This window comes from Bombina bombina, chromosome 1 (genome assembly GCF_027579735.1).
Source record: "Bombina bombina isolate aBomBom1 chromosome 1, aBomBom1.pri, whole genome shotgun sequence".
NCBI classification, from domain to species: domain Eukaryota; kingdom Metazoa; phylum Chordata; class Amphibia; order Anura; family Bombinatoridae; genus Bombina; species Bombina bombina.
The window spans coordinates 1,097,138,781-1,097,158,190 of NC_069499.1; the positions used below are offsets into that span (position 1 = coordinate 1,097,138,781).

The window sequence follows — 19,410 nt, forward strand, 5'->3', positions numbered from 1 at the left end:
TTGATCTGCTGCCCCCATATGTTTAGGAAGTTCGCCATCACCATCACTGTTCTATAGGAAAGTCCAGAGTCATCTGAATTTAAAAGCCTTTAATTTACCTTTGATCAGCAATCTTCCTCAGCACAGAATATTAATTGTTACAAGAACCAACAGTTACGATAAACCCCCTGAGATATCTCTCAGACTTTCTGTCTCCTGCCAACTAACGCATTTAGCCAGACTCGGCTAGCACATTTCTGTTGTAGCTGTGTGAATCTAACAGTCCTAATGGCTACAAACATTAATCACCAATCTGCTTGTATCTCATTCTTATGGGGAAAGGCCTAACAAATGTCAAAATGAACATAATTCTTGCAATAAGTATATATTTGTGTATGTCTATGGAAATAAACTTAAATCAGATGCAAATGTATATTCTTGGCACATACATTATAAGGGGTATCATAATAGATAACTGTTTTAATGCAACAAAAAAACGTATGCTTAAAAAGGGAGCAAAGGGATTGTGTAATTTTTGTACAGTCGGCATTTTATTTTTTAAAGAGTCATCCTAATCTGGAGTAAAATAAAGTGATCTAAAGTGAGCATTGCATTTAAACATTTTTTTCTCTACTTTACTATGTGTCTAACTGCTGCAGACCAGTAAGCACATACACAAAGTCGCACAACCAGGGCCGCCACTAGAAATTTTGGGGCCCCTGACTTAACCATTGATCAGGGCCCCCCCTCCTTTGACATGTGCAATTTTTGACCAAGTGACTAAAACGTATATGCACTTTATTCTTAAGTGTCTATTTAAACTTGGAAATGTTGTAAAGGTAGTAACATACACTGAAACACACACACACTCACACATAACAATTCACATATAGACACTCTAGCAAACACGCAAAGAAACTCAGACACAGACACCCAAACAGACACTTAGCACTGGTTTACATTGACCTGACAAGTAATGAGGTAAACTAGTTTTGTAAAAAAAGGAGATTTAGAAAACAAAATATGGAGTTCTGATTATCTTTTTGTAAAGGAAGATACCAAGTAAATGATGACAACAGCATGCAGTGGCTGAAAGGAAGGGCCCTGAACTGCCTAAACAATAATTTAAAGGTTAAATGGTAGATTGGTGACTTCCGGAAAGGTCTCATTAGTCTCAAAGTCTGTAGAAAGATGTGAATAATCAGTAGTAAGATCAAAATGTCCTAAAAATGAACAGACAATGGACACACACACACAAACTCAAACTTGCACATACACCCAAGGAAACACCAACAGAGACAGCCTCAGAAAACACACACACACAGAGACACCCACAAAAAACACAGAAAGACATACATACACACCCTCACTGAGACATCCACAGAAAACACACAAAGACATACACACACCCTCACAGAGACACCCACAGAAAATACACACCCTCACAGAGACATCCACAGAAAACACAGACATACATACACACACACACCCTCACAGAGACATCCACAGAAAACACAGACATACACACCCACCCTCACAGAGGCATCCATATAAAATACACAGACAAACACACGCCCACCCTCACAGAGACACCCATAGAAAAAGCTCAAAGACATATGCACACACCCTCACAGACATCCACAGAAAATGCACAAAGACATACACACCCACCCTCACAGAGATACCAACAGAAAAAAATACATACACACTCATAGAGACACAAACAAAAGCACAAAGACATAAACACAGACACCCACAGAAACACTCACAGTAGGAAACATTTATGCACCTTGCATCCCCTAAATCAAAAGTGTGTGACATGCATGATAAAAAAAATGCAGAAATTAAGAGATCACTTTTTAAAGAATCGTATTTGTAAATGTGCAAACAAAAATAATTCTGTGAATTCAAAATTGTACATTAATGATCTGGGTAGATGGCTAGATGAAGAAAAGTATTTTTAAAAGGTTGACATATGTTTGTTTGATATTTTCTCCATTTTCCCCAACCAAGAGCACCACTTCAAATATAGTGTACAAATGTTCCCATCTGTCAGCTGTACTTGTGGATTTAGAAAATGCTGTACTCTATATGGTCTTGGTGGAACCATAAGCTGTGGTACTCATGCCATTAGATCTGGTTAAATGCAGGATTTAAGATTGTTGGTATGCATTTCAAAATTAAGTCAGCTGTAGAGTAAACTGAACAGTTTTAAGTTAACCTGTCTCATTTCCAACACTGAGCAATCTTAGTCTGAGAGTATAACATGTTATGCAGATGTAAAAAACTTAGATAAAATGCCTCCTTGTATCTGGAATGTCCTTGCATAAAGGGGCAGTAAACTGGAATGTAATATATATCATTTGTGTATTGAGGAAACATTTCTGCATGGTTTTAAATATAGAATTTCTACAGCATTGTCAAATAATCATAAATACACTGCTGCTAAAAAAAATGCGTTTTTATGGACCCCTGTCCCCACCATACAACTACTACCACACTGAAGTTACAATTTTAAATTGCACAAAGAAATAAAAAACATTTGCTAAGTAATTCCTACCTCCTCTGCAAATGAAAGTGATCAGCCGTCTGACTCAGGCACACACTCTACAAACAAAGTGCCAAGTCTGTCTCACACTGTGCATAGTGGTTTAGTGCACACTCAGAAATCCTCTCAAATGCTAATACTTTACTCATTGTAATAACATTTCTCATGCTCAATTAGCACTCTGCTGTAGTACCCACTGGTGGCTGCCAAAATTTAAAATTTTTTTTTTTTTTTTAGTTCTTGCCTCATGGGGCCCCCCTAGCCCATTGGGCCCCTGACAGGAGTCACCCCTGTCACCCCCTGATGGCGGCCCTGCGCACAACTGTAACACTCCCAGCTGTGTCTACATCTGCAGCGACACAAAAGGATGCTGGGAGTGTGACTTTCACCCTATACACGTAGCCTCCTGATTATCTCTTTCTGATTACACAAAAGCAAGTGCAATTGAAAATTAACATTTAAAAAGGGACAGTCTAGTATAAATTAAACTTTCATTATTCAGATAGGACTTTTAATTTTAATCAACTTTCCAATTTACTTTTATCATCAAATTTGCTTTTTTCTCTTGGTATTCTTAGTTTAAACTAAACATAGGTAGGCTCATATGCTAATGTCTAACTAAGCCTTTGAGGGCTGCCTCTTATCACATGCTTTTTAAATCTCTTTTCAACACAAAGAGACAGAAAGTACATGTGGGCCATATAGATAACACTGTGTTCAGGCACAGGGGGTTATTTAAGATTTAGCACAAAACAATGCTAAATTTAAGACAATAGATAATAAACAGTCACAGTCATGTGATCAGGGGGCTGGAAGAAGGTTCCTAGATACAAGGTAATCACAGAGGTAAAAAGTGTATTAATATAACTGTGTTGGTTATGCAAAACTGGGGAATGGGTAATAAAGGGATTATCTATCTTTTAAAACAATAACAATTCTATGGTAGACTGTCCCTTTAAGTACAAATATGCCCCCCCCCCCCCCCCCACTGGGATTATACATTCTGGTTTACCTAGCTTTATTATAGCCAATACTTAAAAATGCCAGTATAGGTGGGAAGCAACAGAAAACAGTAGCTATTTCAAATGACAAAAGGGTAAAGGAGCAATTTGTAAAATAATAATAATAATAATAATAATAATAATAATAATAATAATAAACCCCAGCAGGTAAAATGGATCATCTGAAACATTTTAAAAGAGAGACAAGTTTACAGTACAGTGTCCATTTAAAGGGCCATTATACACTCATTGATTCTTTGCATAAATGTTTTGTAGATTATCTATTTATATAGCCCATCAAGATTTTTTTTTTTAATGTACAGTTTTGCTTATTTTTAAATAACATTGCTCTGATTTTCAAACTCCTAACCAAGCCCCAAAGTTTTATGTGAATACCGTCAGCTACCTTCTCCAGCTTGCTCCTGTTTGTGTAAAGGGTCTTTTCATATGCAAAAGAAGGGGGAGGGGGAAGTGTGATATTTCCCACTTGCAGTGGGCTTTCCAACTACCTTTTCAACAGACCTAAACTGTGAGCTTCTAAGTACGTTTTTAAACAGTTTTATACTGGATTTTTATATCAGTATCTGTGCATCTTATTCTTTATAGAAGTGTCTATTACATGCAGTTATATGAAAATGAGTGTATACTGTCCCTTTAATGTTCTAAGTTATAACCACAGTATCTACAGCACATAAGCTATTGTTATAATATATCAAAACATAATAATTACAGTTTGAATCCCTAATTAATATGGCTTCAAAATTAAGATCACCATCATTTTCTCATTAACTGCCAGTAAGTAATGCATAACAACTCAATCTGATTCTAAAATGCTAAATTACCTCAGGTGTTCATTTGCATAATTAGGTACCAATAGACCAATCAAGAGACTGCTACCAGCCCTTGCAGGTAAAGCATGAATCCATTGAAAGTGGTTATAATATAGTATTTTAGATAGTTTTGTGATGTTGTAAATTCACTTTCTTTCTGAGCAGAACATAGTACACAAGATTAAAAAGATAATTTAGGAAAAGTACTCTGTAAATTTAGATATAGGGTAAAATATTCAAAAATATTTTGCAGATGTACTGTGGTATAAAAAGAGTTAAATAGTTTATAAGCGGGGAGACCTGCTAATTTTGTTATTTTAGATAAATGCAGTAGGTTTTGTTTACATTAAAAAAGCCTTGACATGCATAACCTGAAATTTTGTAATACTGTACTTTGTTTTGAATACATAGGAATATAAATAGTGTACCAATCTTGCTGTAACACCAAAAAATTGTTTCCATGTAAAAGACTTTTGCTTTGGATGTGATCACTTTCACTAAAAGTAATCACATCCAAAGCAAATAACTACTCCGTTGCTGTAGGTGACAAAAAGCAGTACCAACCCGTCAGCAATATGTAAAATGCATTTAAAAAACAACAACTTTGAAACAGAACAGCAATCGGAATGATAACAAATAGTTCAGATACCATTGATAAAACAAGTAATGCCAAGTAACTACAATATTATATAGTAGCCACCAGACAGTCACTAACCTGCTTCCCAGTTTAACCTCTGTGTTGCGTCATTTTATCACTAAGGTCCTTTTTTGTGCCCCAGCTACTCCAGCAGTGACTAGATCTGGTGGCTCCTGAGCAGCACTAGAGAGCGGCTGGTTCCCAGACAGACTAATCGCACACAGCGTTCGGGCTTGCCTAATGCCTTCTTTGGAATTTGTTGCTGGAAGCAACAAAAAAAGAGAAATCTGATCAGAGGAGAAAGGGTTATGATCGCAAGTTGCGTCGTAACACATTTCTAGTGCCAGATTAGGAGGGTTTGTAGGCTGGCACAGTAAAACGTAGGAGGGGTAAATAAAAATGATGTAAAACGCCAATTTATCAAGTACAATTTAAAATGTTTTAAAGCAGCACTCTGAGCAGTTGTTAGAGGCGGTATAGACAACAAATGCAAAGTACAATTACCCATAGGCCATTTCACGTGGCTTTTTTTCTGTTTACAGTTTTGCTTTGTAGGTTAATTTATCGTTTTCTCACGTTTTAAGAATACAGTTATCTGAGCAGAGATCGTTCTATATAGAAACAAAGTGCACACACGGATTTCCCCCAAAATTACTGATGGCTTCAGCGGGGAAATGTTGAGGAGCGCTGCCCTCTAATAATATGGCAAGATAAAAAGTAAAAAATTAAACATGGGAAGTAAGCTATACCCAAAGGTAATAACCTAATACATCTAATAAAATCAATCCCAATTATAGGGAGAAAAATGAAATTGATTGCACTCCTTTTAGTTCAATTAAATTCAAAGGTTATATATTTTAAACAGCACAGTCATAAGAAGTATAACAGATTAATTGCATGGTAAAGCTTTCAATTAAAATTCCTTACTAATCCTAATAGCTGTGACAGCAGACTTTATTTACTAATGTATCAGCTTTATCCTCTGTAAGAGACTTTTCAAATCCTTATGTTTTGTGAACATAGTAAGGAGAGATGTTAAAGGAACATAGTCAAATGAATTCTATATATACTTCTTGTTACATGATAAGAGAAAATAAAGCAAATAGGAGGACCTTACACTGGCACAAATGTCAATTAACTGAGTGGCTTTGCCTTTTAATTAAGCATGTGACTTTAAAAAAAAAATGTTACTGCAGTCAGAAGTTAGTAAGTACTTAGCCTTACACCGTCACAAGAGGGCATTTCTCTTAAAGGGACAGTATACTGTAACATTTTTTTTTAATTAATGTGTTTCCAATTACTTTTTTTTTCACCAACTGCAGAGTATAAAATATCTGAGAATTTTCTTTTTAATGTTTATTTGTGTATCTTAACAGGGGCGGACTGATCAGCCGGGCAAATAGGACCTGGACCAAGGGCCCAGCATGTAGGGGGGCCCACAAATGTCATCTCCATGGCTCCTGGTGTGCTGCTGCCCTATTGGTAACTAAGCAGTTAAAGGGACACTGAACCCAATTTTTTTTTCTTCCGTTATTCAGATAGAGCAGGCAATTTTAAGCAACTTTCTAATTTACTCCTATTATCAATTTTTCTTCGTTCTCTTGCTATCTTTATTTGAAAAAGAAGGCATATAAGCTTTTTTGTTGGTTCAGCACTTTTTTATTGGTGGATGAATTTATCCACCAATCAGCAAGGACAACCCAGGTTGTTCACCAAAAATGGGCCAGCATCTAAACTTACATTCTTGCATTTCAAATAAAGATACCAAGAGAATGAAGAAAATTTGATAACAGGAGTAAATTAGAAAGTTGCTTAAAATTTCATGCTCTATCTGAATCACGAAAGAAAAAATTTGGGTTCAGTGTCCCTTTAAGTGTGGGTAATGTGTGTGCCCCAGAGTTTAGGCTTTGTGCCTGGATGTGGGGTTTGTTACTTGAGGCCTAGAGTGTGTTGAGGGTTTCTTTCAGTTCTCTGCCGCTATGATGACCATGGAGTTTGGGTCTGGCGTTTGATGTTGAGGGTCATGGGGTTACCATGTTCATTTGCATAAATTTGAATAATTGTGGGTCAGTGTGAGACAGTGGGGCCCTTCCCCAATTTTTGCCCAGGGCCCTGATTGGTCTCAGTCTGCCCCTGTATACTAAATAGACTATTTTGTGTTTTAAAGCCACAACCTTTTAAAATGGGTAGAGCTTGTTGGTGTAATCAGCTCTCATTACTTTATCACATTTTGTACATATTCATGCTTCTTTATCTTATATCTGTATAAAAACAAAAGACCAAAATTTGGAGAGAACCATGGAAAATAATGTATTACCATATCTCCTCTATACCCCACTACTAGTGTAATTTCGTCTGCTGGTTGTGTTTACACATTTTATCTTTAAAACAGATAAAAAAAACAGGGCCCCACTGTTTCACACTGACTGAAATGTTGTCAAATGTATGCAAATTAACATGATAGCCTCCCTGCCCCCACCAGCCAACCCAACCTTCATGGCCGGACCTCCAGGTCCAGACCCCACACTCCATGGCCCTCACAGCAACAGACCCCTGACAGGACCCCCCCCCCCCCCACAAGCAATAAACCCCACATCCAGGCCCAAGGCCCCATTCTGGCTAGGGCCCCCACAAAATCCACACTTAACTGCTTAGTTACTGATAGGACAGCTGTCAGCCCCAGCTTAAGCAGTATACCAGGAGCCATGGAGATGCCATTAGTGGGCCTCCCTGACATGCTGGGCCCTCGCTCCAGGTCCTATTTGCCCACCTGATCAGTCCGCTCCTACACACACACACAGAGACTCTCACTGGCAAACACACACACTAAAATGCTCACACAGAAACTGTCACTGACACTTATAGAAACACATACACAGAATCACTCTTGCGCGCACACACGCTCTCTCACTTTTACACACAAACATACACCCACACAGAAACACACTCTCTTACACACACAAATTCTCTTAAGCATAAACACACACAAATACTCTCTTTTACACACACACTCAGATGCTCTGATTCTCTTACATAAACAACACTGTCCAGCACATTCACTTACTTAAGGGGACAGTCTACACTAAAATTGTTATTGTTTAAAAAGATAGACAAAGCCTTTACTACCCATTCCCCAGCTTTGCACAACCAACATTGTTAGATTAATATACTTTATAACACCTCTAAATTTCTGCCTGTTTCAAAGATTCTATTGACAGCCTCTTAATCACATGCTTTTTTGCTTTTCACAACAGGGGACTGCTAGTTCATGTGGGCCATATAGATAACAATGTGTTCATGCTCGAGGAGTTATTTAAGATTTAGCACAACACAGTACTAACTGCAAGTCAATAGATAATAAATACAAAGTCATGTGATCAGGGCTGTTAGAAGATGCTTAGATACAAGGTAATTTCAAGAGGTAAAAAGTATTTTAATATAACAGTGTTGGTTATGCATAGCTGGGGAATGGGTAATAAAGGTGTTATCTATCTTTTAAAACAATAAAAAATATATTGTAGACTTTCTCCCAAGCATGCTGGAAGTGCCTGCAAACACTACACACAACAATGTGAGAGAATATTTGCTTCTTCCTTTTTATTCCATATCAATTGAAGATACAAACAACAACATTTCTGTTATTACCCTTTACTCATGTTGAATCTCTTTCACACACACAGAAACACACTCACACATGCAGAAACACACTCACACATGCAGAAACACACTCACACATGCAGAAACACACTCACACATGCAGAAACACACTCACACATGCAGAAACACTCTCACACATGCAGAAAAACTCTGAAATCTCACTAATTGCCAGGCCCTGATGGATATACAGACATTTTTTATAATACTTTTCAGGCTCAGTTATTCCCACTTGTAATACAACTTTTGCACGTAATATGGGCACTTTCCCAAAAAGCTTACGATCAACATCAATTATAGCAAACTTTAGTCCTATTCCCTTGATCCTCAGTTGTCAGGATTTTTTCAAAGATTCTGTCTACAAGTGTGGACTGGGTGTTACCAGACCTTTTGGACTGGGACCAGGTAGGCTTCCTGCGGGTCGGCAAGGTCCAGACAATACTCAGTGCTTATTAGAGATGTATTTTTATGTCAGCCATCAGAGTCAAGCTTGCACTACACCTGCATTAGACACTAAAAAAGTATTTGGCCAGGGGAATTGTTCATACATTTATGCAGTTCTCGCAACATTTAAAATTCCTTTTCATTTTCAGCAGTGTAATAAAACGCTCTATTTCTTTCCAATGGCATGGAGAGTACATGAATCCATTCTAACTAGCTTTAAGTATCCTCCCACTTCCCACAATTTCACAGTCATTCTTTGCCTTTGTACATCAAGAAGGTGTGCGAAGATGGTGTCTGAAGAAAATTAATCCTTTAATGGGTAGTTTCCCTGCAAGCAAGGATTGGGGCAATGCTGTGTCCATGTAATCCTCCTTAGTAAGAGTTATGGTGGCTTTTAGCAGTTGGAGGTTGGCAGGGTAGTCCCTGCTTTTCCTCCAACAATTTATGCTAACCCATATATAGAAAACCAGGGTTGGTTGCTTTGTTTTTCTTGTCCCTGACAGGATGAGGATTGCTTCTATTAGACCTGGAGTTGGTGAGAAGAATGAAGACTTCTAACCGTGAGTCCCTGTATCCCTTGCCCCCATCGTTCGGTAGTCTTAATATGGCATAACTGTGGGTAGGGGACTCTTTCATATTTTAGTGCTGGGCACCCTCCAGGTGGAGGTGGGCAACGAGGGAGGGTAACATTATGTGCACTTTTTATGGTGTTGCTTCTGGTTGAAGCTTTTTTTAAGCTTTTAATTGTTTAGAATTCATAATTGTCATGCGGCTTGGGGATTCCTTAGCATACCGCTGAGAAGGCCTACTGAATGGGAGAAACATTGGCAATAAGAAGATCCCTTTCTGAAATAGATGCTGTCCCCCCCCCCCCACCTTGGAGCAATGATCATAAGGTATGTCATAACGCTCAGTACTCCTAGAGTGAGGCTCAGTCTTTTCCCCTTACCCCCACCTCCATGTATAGTTTAGTTAATTAGTTCTGTTATATATACTTGTGTGCTAAGGTTCATACTAATATGTAGCACCTTGGTACCGGAACCGCTATCTCAGCAAATAGTACGAAAATAATTTGTTGTTATAACAATATCCTCTTTCGAGACAAACATTGCTGAACTGTGAATGTATACCTAGAAATGACATGGTTCCAACCTCGGGGTCTCTTATTTTGATTGTATGTTTATTGTTAATTTTGTTTGTTATTTTTAGAAAAAAATTGAAAAAAAACAGATTCCCACCCGGGCATAGGAATCAAACATCATAGCATTATTGTCCTACATTGCAGTAGCTGAGTGGGTCAGTGTGTTAACTATTGTTGTTATGTGGATTTTTATTACAGTAATTGTATTTCCTGTGTGTGAGATGGATCTCGACAATAAAGTTTAAAAAAGAAGATCCCTTTCTATCTCATATATATATCTTAGAATAGAATATTATAATATAATATATTCGCCAAGTATAAATATATATACTGTGTGTGTATGTATATATATATATATATAATATAAGGAATTTTTCATGGTGCAAAGGTATCAGACGACAATTAACATACAAATACAATCAGCAGTTCGAAAATCTAACCATCAGAAATATTCACAAAGTGTGATCCCAACTTTTCCTCTCTTTCTGCAATAAGATTTTTTTAGTGAAACATTTTCTGCAGGTAATTTTGAAATAAAATTCACTTTAAATTAGTTACACTAAAGCACCAGTTGAATTAGATTGCAAATTAGCTGCAGACAAAATAAAACATTTTGTTATTTTTTAAAATGTTTCTTGCATACATTTGTTTCTTTTTCTCTTTTCTCTTGGTCTAACATCACAAGGTAGAAATGTAGTAATAAAAAAGTGCATTGCTCACAAGAACATCTATCATTCAGAAGTCACAGCTTTGCAGGCTCCGAAAGGCTAGGGATGGGGTTGAAAAATCCCTGAGAGACAGTCACCAATCAGTGTGCTGCAGTTTTGCAGCACTGTTTCATATTTAAAGGGACAGTCAAGTCCAAAAAAACCTTTCATGATTCAAATAGGACATGTCATTTTAAACAACTTTCCAATTTACATTTAACACCAATTTTGCTTTGTTCTCGTGGTATTCTTAGTTGAAAGCTAAACCTAGGAGGTTCATATGCTAATTTCTTAGGCCTTGAAGGCTGCCTCGGCATTTGACAGTTTTTCACCACTAGAGGGTGTTAGTTCATGTGTTTCATATAGATAACATTGAGCTCATGCACGTAAATTTACAGAGGAGTTCAAAAGAACTGAAATAAGGGGGCAGTCAGCAGAGGCTTAGATAAAAGGTAATTACAGAGGTAAAAAGGGGATTATTATAACTGTGTTGGTTATGCAAAACTGGGGAATGGGTAATTAAGCGATTATCGTTTAAAACAATAATAATTCTGGTGTTGACTGTCCCTTTTAACTGTTCTCTTTAAACAGCACTTTACTCTAGATGCACTGTGTTAAGGGAAAACTACACAGTGCGGCCAGAGCAAAGCTCAGTTGAAGAGAACTGTCTAATGTGGAGCAGTGCTGCAAATTGTAAGTTCTAATAGTTCCTGCATGTGTCCCATTATTTCTGCTGACATGCTGCATTTTCTGCGGACATCTCAGATCACAGCATGTTCTGCTTAGGGGAGAGTAACTAAAGTGTAATTTATCATACCAAAAGTGAAATAAGAGAAGTATTCCTGTTTGCTATTTTAATAGCCTGGGGGGCAAAAACTATGGGGGAAAAAATAGGTATATTTAAGGTTTTCAGCAGTTTATCAATCAGCCTATATCATTGCTTGGGAACCGGCATTACACTTTATGCACAAGCAGTTACTGAAGCACAGAGACAGGGACTGGGTGATTTTAGCCTTATTAGTTTGTGTCCTGCTCTGCAGATTTCATTACATAAAACTGAGTTTCCCTCTGCATAGTACAGAGCCAGCAGGCATATCTCACCTAGTGTCTCCCTGGCTCTAGGGCAAATCCAGTGCTGCCCTTTCACAAGAAAAAAATGGGACTCCGTTACAGAACGATGCACACAAATGTACATATCTAATAAGCTTTAGCTGCAAAATATGTAACAGATTTATATTGCAAAGTGTGCCTACATTTCAGGTTTTATTTAAAAAGGACACTTGTTTTGACTACTGTCCCTTTACCTCCCCTCTATGCTGGAGGAACTGTAGTTGCTGGTTTCTCCAGCACAAATGTGGTAGGAATGTCTTAAAACTACTTCGCTATGTTCCTGCCTTTTTCTTTGATGTTCAACAATGGGTATCACATTTGATAAGTTGGAAAAATTGCTCTTTTTCACATATTCCCTAAAAAAAATATCATTCCCTCAGTTGATGTTTTGTGTTTACCTGTTTTCCACTGCAGAATTAGCTATTGCTAGAGCTTGGAAAACTCTGAGAATCCATGGGAGTACAGAAATAAAAGCTATCACATGCTTTGTAGAGTCAATGGAAAGCTATGTCTTTTCTGTTCAACACAAACTGGAATTACACTGCCTGAACTGGGAGATTTGGAGAAACGCAAGTTAGAGTCTCCCACTTTCCAGTATGACCATCCTGACAAATTAAAATATGCATTTAGATGGGTTAGCAGTGGTGTGGATGGAAACAGATTGCTTAGTCGTGAATTTCATAGTTAACTATTGCAATCTCCTTTAAAAACCTGAATTTAATAATGCAGTACTTTTAGTGACATAACCATGTGATTGAGGCTTGCTGTACAATAATCAAGTATTAAAAATGAAATATAAAATCCCGACTAGTGAAGAAGTTAGTACCCTGAATTTACTATAGAAGTATGTCCATCCTGCCAAGATACATTCATATGGTTGAGTGCTTAAGATGTATTGTGATAAAAATAGGTTAATGTTACACATGCAAATTAGTATTTCTCTTGCAGTGTGAACAAAGAGGTTGCATGAATAGAGCTTTACTGTAACCTTAAGAGGTTATTGCCTCTGTTCAGGAGACTGCCCAGTTTCTATTTTGAGAAGAGGTATGAAATGTCCTGTTCAGCGGCAGTGCTTTAAAGGGACAGTCCACTCCAGAATTTGTATTATTTAAGAAGATGGATAATCCCTTTATTACCCACTAGGCGATAAGCCTGCCCAGAGGGCAGTCTATGTTTAAAAAAATATAAACCCCAAAGGTAAAATTATAAAAAATGTAAAATGATAGAAAAAAAAATAAACACAGCTAGCCAAAATATAAAAATTAAACCTAAACTAATACCCCTATAAAAACACCCACTAAGGGGGACTTCCGGGCGGTGGCCATGCTTGGACGCAATATTTTGAGCTGCTCCAGTTATCCTACTAATTTCAACTAAAATCTCCGCTTAGGAACTCCATCTGAATTTCAATTTGATGGCATTTTGATCTGCGGAGGATTCCCTTTCAAGAGATACTCGTTTTATAGGATTGCTACCTGCTGTCAGAATCCGGAGCATTACTCTGAGGTTTAGGCCTCAATACAACCCCCCAGTGATTTCCCCCTGTAGACTTCACTGTCGAGCAGTGCCTACTGTGCGCTGATTAATACCTGCATACTTACATAAAGAGTGCCCAACTACAATCTAAGACTCAAGCTAAAATGGAGACCGCTGCAAGCTTCCTAACAGGACTGAGCCTCTTGCTCGCCGGCTATCAGGAGTTATTTGAAGAAAACCTGTGAATGGCATCTGGCTCAAATAATGGTACTCGGGAGAGGCTTCCTCAGCAAGAACCTAGCTGCTCAAAGGGGGAGAGTATGGGGGACTCCTGTCCTCGGAGCCCGCTACCCGTCACGACTACGCTTTGAGAGAACTTACTCCATCTGTGGTCCCCGTGGCCAGTGACAATGGGGCTTCACTTATGAATGCTGCAAATGCGAGAGACCTTCTCACAGCACAAAGAGATCCCAACTGCTGCACTGTTGACCGGGGAAGATCTGCTCATACAGAGAACCCAGTAACTGAAAATCCAGCACTCTCTAGGATTGCACCGAATGCTCCTGCTAGCCCAAAGAAAGTTAAAGGACCGCAAACATTTACCTTACCTGAACATGAAGATACGCCGACTAGGAAGGACTCAGCCACACATACTGGGCCTCTCCTGCAGCTGTCCTTCACCTCCATATACACAGAGATACCAGGTATGAGCTAGGACTTAGTCAATCCTCAACTAGCGACCACGTGGGTTGCTAACTCTGCTGATCCTTCCCTCCGCACCATGGAAAGTGGCACTAGCTGCAACACTCCTGATCTTGTGGGGACAGAAGCCGGTCTCATGATGGGCCTCACTACCGGTCTTGCGATAACAAGAATACCCAGAGACTGTAGCCCCATTTTTCAATTGTTCCATAGACTGGCAGGCTCATACCGGGTGCAAGATAAGGTTGGAGTGGGGTGATGTCTGCATTCTCGGTTCCCTTGACATGCTGTGATTCCCCATAATGTACAGAGCCTACAGCAACTGTTAAGGGATGCCGTGCAGATTAACGATCTAGTTTTTGCTACTTAACGTTTTCTTCTTAAAGTTTGGGATGTCCTGAAAAATAATGTGTATATGCAAACATTGTAGGATTCTTTACTATTATGTAGAGTATGCTGCCTGATGGTCAGTAGTAATGGCATTAATATTTTGTATTTGTATGCAAACTTCTTTCTCCTATACACATTTGGAACAGGCCAATGCTAGATTTGCATTCATCGCAACAACATTCTATAATGATTAGCAATCTGTCATACTAGGCCTTAATACACATATACTCATGTTACAGATATCACCCAGTCTGTAGGACCTTTAGACAAATGCCTGCTCACAGGGGAGGAATTACAAGTTCCCCTCTCATTGCGCACCTTGTCCATTTGATAGGTCTATCTTTAAAGATTTATATTAGGATTTGGTAGTACAGATAATTTATTTGAGTGGCCAGATTAGATGTCTAGCTACAATATTTGTTTCCCACCCTTATAAAATATTAAGTTATATATTTGGACTTAATATTATTCCTCCCCTGCAGCAAACCCCCACATACATACTCTCAGACCCCCGTCCTCTCAGCATGATTGGACTTTAGAAATGTAGCCTTTGTCCTTGTTCATTTAACCCGACTTTAACATATTACCTACTCAACTGGCAGCTCCTTCCTGTTCCATTCTGTACACGAAATATTAAGATATAGTTTATAGGCTAGTTCAGTTAGTCTCCAACTTTGTGGCTCCACATAACTCTTGGGTATTTAAAGAATAGAGGGCCCAGAAGTGGCCCTTTTATATTCGCATCCACCAAATACAATCAAGATGAGGATATTATAGTTAATGAGTGTAAAGTTAGAATTACATTTAGATACGTACGCTACCTATCCGCTTTACATTCTATTTTATGTACATTCGTAAACCCTATCCTCAATTATTGGTACAAGTAAGATTGTCTCAGGCCCAAAAGTGGCCATTCTATAAGCTAGCAATCCTCTTCAGTATTTACCAGGTCCGAGAGTGGCCTATAATGAGGTATGAGGATTCTATCACAGCATCAAATATAAAAACAATGAGGACTCTTTATATAAGCAATATCCATGTAACCGGATATGTTTCTTCTACTGTATCATACTTAAATGTTGATGGTCATATTTTTAGAATTGTTTACTTGCCGCATTCCCCACTACTAAATCTCTTCCCTTACTCTTGGACCATTAGATGTTTGCCTAACATCCATTCACCTATGTTTTTTGTTATATTGACAGTATTGGTCGCATGTCTGGGATTGTTGTGCAGAGATGTATGCTGCTTACTGCTTTTGTTATTTACATGTTCCTCGTTAATAAAACATTTAAAACAAATTTTAAAAAAAACACCCACTAATCTAAACTACCAGTAGCCCTTAAAAGGGCCTTTTGCAGGGCATTGCCCTAAGTTAAGCAGCTCTTTTACCTTTAAAAAATTACCAAATACCCCTAACAGTAAAACCCCCACCCTACCAACCCCCCAAAATAAAAAACTGTTAGGGAGTAATTGGTAATTTGTTTAGGTAAAAGAGCTGTTTAACTTGGGGCAATGCCCTACAAAAGGCCCTTTTAAGGGCTATTGGTAGTTTAGTTTAGATTAGGGGTTTGTTTTTTATTATTTTTTTGGGGGGGCTTTTTTTATTTTCATAGGGGTATTAGATTAGGTTTATTTTTTTTATAATTTTGTTTATTTTTTTCTGTAATTTATATGTAAAGATTATTTGTATCCAAAAGCTCCTAACATAGCTTTTTATTATCATTTACCTAAGATACATAAAAATACACTAAATCCTCCAGGGTGCCCTATAGTGTCTGGCATTGGCAGCCTTACTGACCATCTTTCAGCATATGTTGATTCATATTTACATGTTATAGCTCTGCCCTCTTTTTATTAGGAACTCAACTTATTGAATAAACTGGCTGGTTTAGGAATCACAAAAGCTGATCAAGAATTATGGTGGATTACGAGTGACGTTAGTTCACTATACTCAAACATTCCTCATAATAAAGGATTGACAGTGATCCAATCTTATTTGGAAACTGACATGTACATGCCCATCAAACAACAATACTTTATCAGTGAAATAATATATTTTATTCTTCACCACAATTATTTCAAATACCAAGGACAATTTTTTCTTCAAGTTAAGGGTACGGCCATGGGCACCAGATTCGCACCCAGTTTCGCCAATCTTTATATGGGCTCATTTGAGGAGGCTTCCCTATTCTCTGCCATTGAATATTTAGATTTATTATTATACTTCTCTTCCTCTGGCACTATCATGTCGGAGACTTTTTTCAATAGCTTTCTCAATTTCAACAGTAACCATTATTACACTTGGAAGAGAAATGTGCCCTTTGGGCAATTTAGACGTATTAGACGGAATTGTAGTACTATTGAGAGCTATGAAGTACAGTCCATCATTTTGAAGGACAGATTTTTAGAAAAAGGATATCCTTTTTTTCAGGACTGTCTTCAGCTCTGACCGCGCTATATGCGTATTGAGGTGGGTGACACATGAATATATTATTTACATCCAGAGGAAGCCCCGACCCCATCATGACGATTTTCCCCTTTTGTCCTATCATACACTTCTTTGCATCTCATCGGACCAATCTGAGTCTTACACTTACACCACTTACATCTAATTGTCAGACATGCGTAGAGCAGTCAGATGGATGCCACAAATGAATAAATCATTACGAGATTAGGATCCGAGATACGCTTTGTAAGTGATACTGTGTAAAATCGATGTACGGCTCACACAATACTTTACCATTAAAGTGAATGTAAATTATATGCTTTCTAATGAACATTATTAATTCTCAATATACTTGCAATGTAAACCGCAATATTTATTTTGGAAAATAAGCATCTTGAACGCCAACTCCTCCCATCCTTGACTTCCGGTATTGCTTATAGAGCAGTCCCTCCTGCTCTCTTACGTAGGCTTGAAGCGCGCTCTCGAGGAGACAACAATTTGCGCATGCGTTTTGAAACTGTTAATATGCGCAAAAAATGTATTAATCCCTAAACCGCCACTCCCGGACCCCGCCGCCACCTAATAAAGTTATTAACCCCTAAACCACTGCTCCCGAACCCCGCTGCCAGCTATATTAAATCTATAACCCCCTAATGTGAGCCCCTACCCCGCCGCCATCTACCTTACCTACCCACTAAAGTAAGCCCCTTACACCTACCTTACCTACCCACTAAAGTGAGCCCCTTACACCGCCGCCATCTACCTTACCTACCCCGCCGCCATCTACCTTACCTACCCCCTAAAGTGAGCCCCTACCCCGCCGCCATCTACCTTACCTCCCCCATTGCCATCTACCTTACCTCCCCCGCCGCCATCTACCTTACCTACCCCGTCGCCATCTACCTTACCTACCCCATCGCCATCTACCTTACCTACCCCGCCGCCATCTACCTTACCTCCCACACCGCCATCTACCTTACCTCCCACACCGCCATCTACCTTACCTACCCCACCGCCATCTACCTTACCTCCCCTGCAGCCATCTACCTTACCTACCCCGCCGCCATCTACCTTACCTCCCCTGCCTCCATCTACCTTACCTACCCCACCGCCATCTACCTTACCTCCCCCGCCGTCATCTACCTTACCTGCCCCGCCGCCATCTACCCTACCTCCCCCGCCGCCATCTACCCTACCTCCCCCGCCGCCATCTACCTTACCTCCCCCGCCGCCATCTACCTTACCTCCCCCGCCGCCATCTACCTTACCTCCCCTGCCGCCATCTACCTTACCTCCCCCCCCGCCATCTACCTTACCTACCCCGCCGCCATCTACCTTACCTCCCCCGCCGCCATCTACCTTACCTACCCCGCCGCCATCTACCTTACCTACCCCGCCGCCATCTACCTTACCTACCCCCTAAAGTGAGCCCCTTACACCGCCGCCATCTACCTTACCTACCCCCTAAAGTGAGCTCCTACCCCGCCGCCATCTATTTTAAAAATATTAACCCCTAATTTAATCCCCCTACACCGCCACCAATATAATAACGATATTAACTATATTAACCCTAATATAATTAGGGTTAATATAGTTATTATATATATATTAACCCTAATTATATTAGGGTTATTATAGTTATTATATTATATATATTAACCCTAATTATATTAGGGTTAATATAGTTAATATCGTTATTATATTATATATATATTAAGTATAATAACCCTATCTAACTCTAACATCCCTAACTAAATTCTTATTAAAATAAATCTAATTTAATATTAATATTATTAATTAAAATATTCCTATTTAAATCTAAATACTTACCTATAAAATAAACCCTAAGATAGCTACAATGTAATTAATAATTACATTGTAGCGATTTTAGGGTTTATATTTATTTTACAGACAACTTTGTATTTATTTTAACTAGGTACAATAGCTATTAAATAGTTATTTACTATTTAATAGCTACCTAGTTAAAATAATTACCAATTTACCTGTAAAATAAATCCTAACCTAAGTTACAAATACACCTACACTATCAATAAATTAAATAAACTACAAATATCTAAACTAAAATACAATAAAATAAACTAAACTAAATTATAAAAAAATAAATAACTAAAAATTACAGGATTTTTAAGCTAATTACACCTATTCTAAGCCCCCTAATAAAATAATAAAGCCCCCCAAAATAAAAAAAATTCCCTGCCCTATTCTAAATTAAAAAAGTTCAAAGCTCTTTTACTTACCAGCCCTTAAAAGGGCCTTTTGCGGGGCATGCCCCCCAAAAAACTGCTCTTTTGCCTGTAAAAAAAAACACAATACCACCCCCC

General features: G+C 38.5%; 1 protein-coding gene across 3 annotated transcripts in view; it reads right to left on the reverse strand.

Moving 5' to 3' along the window:
• Window positions 1-19,410, reverse strand: part of LOC128642330 (CMP-N-acetylneuraminate-beta-galactosamide-alpha-2,3-sialyltransferase 2) — a 334,854-nt gene that overhangs the window by 198,233 nt on the left and 117,211 nt on the right. The window contains exon 1 of one of the 3 annotated variants that reach the window (XM_053695104.1): window positions 5,074-5,277. The exons of the other annotated variants lie outside the window; for them this stretch is intronic. The gene's annotated coding sequence lies outside the window, so the exon portion shown is untranslated. Of the gene's footprint in view, window positions 1-5,073; window positions 5,278-19,410 lie in introns of those variants that run through there. 3 annotated transcript variants of the gene reach the window in all.